At 49.1% G+C, this 4,220-nt stretch overlaps 1 protein-coding gene and 1 pseudogene across 1 annotated transcript in view; both read right to left on the bottom strand.

Moving 5' to 3' along the window:
- Positions 1–110, bottom strand: part of SLC25A28 (solute carrier family 25 (mitochondrial iron transporter), member 28) — a 10,494-nt gene extending 10,384 nt beyond the window's left edge. The window contains exon 1 of the mRNA XM_015559361.1: positions 93–110. The gene's annotated coding sequence lies outside the window, so the exon portion shown is untranslated. The remainder of the gene's footprint in view (positions 1–92) is intronic.
- Positions 111–3,264: 3,154 nt separating this feature from the next.
- Positions 3,265–4,214, bottom strand: LOC102763565 (annotated as a pseudogene).
- Positions 4,215–4,220: the final 6 nt, after the last annotated feature.

Genomic DNA, 4,220 nt, shown 5'->3' with positions numbered 1-4,220 from the left:
CTCCCGCGTAGCCCCGTGGACACGCCCCCCACCCGTCATTGGTGCGGCGGCCAAACTAGCCCAGCCCCTTCCTACGTAGTAGAAAACTATACCTGCGGTATTGGTGCAGGGGCCTGTCATTCTTCCGTCCGCAGGCGAGGCTCCCACCCCTTTCCCTTTGATCTTTGAAGCTTCTTGTTTATTGGCCGCTGATTGGCCGACATGTGAAACTTAAGGCTGAACTTTGAGAAGCTCAACCACCCTTGATACTTGGCCGCACCACGTCGGGATCCGATTGGCTACATGAAAGAGAGCGAAGCGCCCAGGGACCCTAGAGGCCGGGTTTCTGCCTGGGACCGGCGCCCGCGGGGCTCTCGACGCCGCGGGTCGGGTCGCCTTGGGGAGCGGTGCCAGGCCTCAAGGTCAAACCGCTGACTGCGGCCGTTACGACCCGGGCTCGAGCGCCCGCCCCAAATCCCGAGGCGCGCGGGTGCCCAGGCCGAGAGCTCTGTTCCCGCGGGATCTCCGACTCGCGAGGCGGAGCCGGCCAGAGCCGGGCATCCGCTGGCAGGGCTCGCGGGTCTGTTTGGGAACCTGTTGCGACATGCGGGCGGCGGCCCTTTCGAATCCGGTCGGGCCTGGACTGCCGGCCCTGCTGGCCGCGCGCGAGCGGACTCCCGAGGGCACGGCGCTCCGCAGGACCCACCCCGCACCCCGCGCCGAGTTTGCACCCGAAGTAGCCCAGCAAACCCCACCGTCTTTGAATGAATGAGTTCCCCGGGTGCCCGCTGGCAAGGGGCCCAGCGCCTGGCGGAGAACTGGAGGCCGGGAAGAGAGATGTCGAAACAGGGCGGGACGATTTCGAAATGTCAGCAGGTGGAGAGGCTGGACTGGAAGCAGCCGCTCTAACACAGCGGGGAAAGGACAGCAACCGTGGGAAGCGCTGCCGCACGGCTAGTTGCCTAGGCGACGCCCTGATGTGACCTCCACCTGGTGTGACTCCTCCGCCTGGCGATGCTGGTCTCTTGTGAAAAGACCGCTCCCTCCCAGGCGGGTCGGCTGGAGTCCGAGGGGCGATCACTGGCTTAAGAACGGGGCCGGCCCGCCCAGCCTCAGCACCACCTCCTGGGCCTTGACTGCACCGAACCTGCAGGCTCGGTTGGTAACACAGGCGTTCCCCTCCCCACCCTCCCGGCATCCGCAGTCTCCATTCGCAAGCCTCCACACTGATTCCCTGGGCTGATGATGTAATTGTGAACTTTTCAATCTGATGATAGCTTTTCTTAGATAAGGAAGGGGTTTTCCTTTTTCCTCTCTAACACTGAACCCTTCTCTGGGCCTTCGGGTTTTGTTTTGTTTAAAAAAAATTTTTAACTCATCTATTATCTTCCTCTTAAGCAATGGTTATTAACTTTTGAGTCTAGACTCTAGAGACCTTTTGGGCAACAATGAAGCTACAAATCCTCGTCTCCCCGCCCGCCTCTCCCTCCCCCAAACATCTCCCACCTGTCAGGCACGCACAAAATTTTGCTAGTAACTTCTGAGTTTGCAGATTCTCTGAAAGTGATTTGTGGACCCCCTAAGGGCCCCTTAATCTCCCATTCCCTTCTCCTTCTCCTTTGCCACAGGCATGTACCCCCTAACTTCTAAGAGACCCCATGAGATTTGTAACCAGGAGAACAATGGGCAGTGACAACTCATCCGAGCTAACCCCTTGAACCTGTCTCTAAGGCCCCCTTTTTTCTGACTTGTCAGTGAGCCAAGCAGCCTCTTCTATGCCCTTCCTTGTTTCACTGTCCTAAGTATATTTTTGCTGCCATCGTCGACCCAGCACCCTTTGGCTCAGGGCTTGCTGTGTAGCCCTTCCCATTGGATGTCCCCATCCTCCAACCCCCTTTCCTTAAATTCAGTTTCCTTTACCATCTGAGAAGGCTATTTAGCTTGCCCTCACATCACCAACTTTAACCTTTCAGTGTCAACAGGCTTTACTTATGGGCTGGATGTGGGATTGGGAGCAAGAGAGAGATTAAGAATAACTCCCAAAATTTTGGACCTGAGCATCTGGAAGAATAGAGTGGGTTTTTACTAACATAATGCATATCAAACAGTTTAATCTTTTCCAGCCTGGTAGTTGAGAGATAGTGTCAAATGTGGTTCTCCCCCCGCCGCCCCCCACACGTTTGTGAAAATTGTCAAACATACAAAAAGTTGAAAGGCTAGTACTCATTTCATATTGACTTAATAAAAGATATTAGCTCGAATAGTTGGATGTCCAGACATAGAATGAAATGCAGGTTTGGTTTGACTCTGGCTTAGCCATGCATATTTTTAAGAATCTAGGGCAGCCCGGGGGCAAACTATGGCCCGCGGGCCGGATCCAGCCCGTTTGAAATGAATAAAACTATTGAAAAAAAAAGACCGTACCCTTTTATGTAATGTATTTACTTTGAATTTATATTAGTTCACACAAACACTCCATCCATGCTTTTGTTCCGGCCCTCCGGTCCAGTTTAAGAACCCATTGTGGCCCTCGAGTCAAAAAGTTTGCCCACCCCTGATCTAGGGAATGGAAGGTGGGGGGGAGAGAGGGAATTGCTCCCTCATACACTCTCTAAGAAAAGCAAATAAACTTATTTGCCCTAGTAAATGTCTTTTTGCCCTGGCCAGTTTGGCTTAGTGGATAGAGTGTCAGCCTGCAGACTTAAGGGTCTGGGGTTTGATTCCAGTAAGGGGCATGTCCCTGGGTTGCAGGCTCCAGGGCGAGTGCAGGAGGCAACCAATTGATGTTTCTCTCACATTGATATTTCTCTCTGTCTTTCCCTCTCTCTTCCACTCTCTCTGGGAATCAATGGAAAAATACCCTCGGGTAAGGATTAAAAAAAAATGTTGAAAAAACAAACAGATAAATAATAAAATAATTTTTTAAATGTCTCTTTATCTGGAATTGAGCTGCATGCCCACTCCTAAAAAAAACTGTGTCCAAGAGATGGAAGTTTGCCTCATATGTTAGGCCTGGCTTACATGTTCCACTCCTAGAATCAGGGGTGGAGTCAGAATCCTCAAATGCACAAGGTACCTTCCTCACACCCAAATAAAATTAGAATGGATACCCAGAGAAGGGGAGCAATAGCTTTCTCCTCATGCCTGGCTCCCAAGTACTGGGAACATTTTAGAGTTTGCAATACTGCACCCTGCCTCCCCTGCTGGCACCTCTACAGTACGGCCTTTCACTTCTCTGAATGACTATTGATTTCTTGTGATTGTCAAGTTTTCTTTCTGTCTTTCTTTTTTTTTCATATATCAAGTATTTCTTATTGCACTAAATATCAGGGCTAGTTTAAGTTTAAACTCCTTTTTTTCAATTTTTCAATTATCCTACTTGTTAACTCACCTCCCACAGTTGTCATCTTTTTGCACTGCTATACCTTCATTCCTCAAAGTACTCTAACACATGGCTGTAGTGTTCTCAGCTTTTATTAAAGTTTTGGGGTCATGGAAAGGATTATACCATAAGACAGAACTCAGAATTGAACCCTAGATGTCTACACTATTATTTGAAATTTCTTTGACCACATCGTCTTGGGGACTGTGGTGATTTTAAAATGTCTACATAGTGTTTGATACTCCACCCTTCAAAAGGTGGAGCCTAAATGCCTTCCCCTTAAATGTTGGCTGGGAGTTAGTGACTTGCTTTTAATAAATAATATGTGGCAGAAGTGAAGATATGTGACTTTTTATTTCCATTGAGGCATTTTATTTGCACATATGGATTACACCCCTAGAAAAGGAATCCCACGATTTTCCCTCCTGTGTGTTTTTGTCTTCTTCATGGTCCATGATGCCCACTTAGGTTCTCAGTACAATAAAACCAACTGATGGAGTGGGAACGGGTTAGTTTTTCATTTTTCTAGATCTTTGAGTTGTACATCAAATCTGGGCCTGGTCACTCCACGGTCGTTTATCTGGCTTATGTGACGTTCACCATTCTCCCAGCTCTGTGATCATCTATGACTTCAAATTCACCAGTGTAGCCATGCTTCATCATCACGGTTAGAAAACTGACAATGACTTTGGAGCATGGCCTAGTAAGAACCTGGTATTTGCCTCTCTTTCCGCATTGTTGATGCCCTTGAGAGCATCAGCCAGGACTTCCACATGCACCATTATGGTGGCATGGAAAGATGGCAAAAGATTGATATGTGATTTCTGAGGCTAATTCAGAAAAAGCATAGAGCTTCCAC

This window comes from Myotis davidii, unplaced genomic scaffold, assembly GCF_000327345.1.
Source record: "Myotis davidii unplaced genomic scaffold, ASM32734v1 scaffold332, whole genome shotgun sequence".
Classification (NCBI taxonomy): domain Eukaryota; kingdom Metazoa; phylum Chordata; class Mammalia; order Chiroptera; family Vespertilionidae; genus Myotis; species Myotis davidii.
This window is presented reverse-complemented; position numbering and strand designations above follow the sequence as displayed.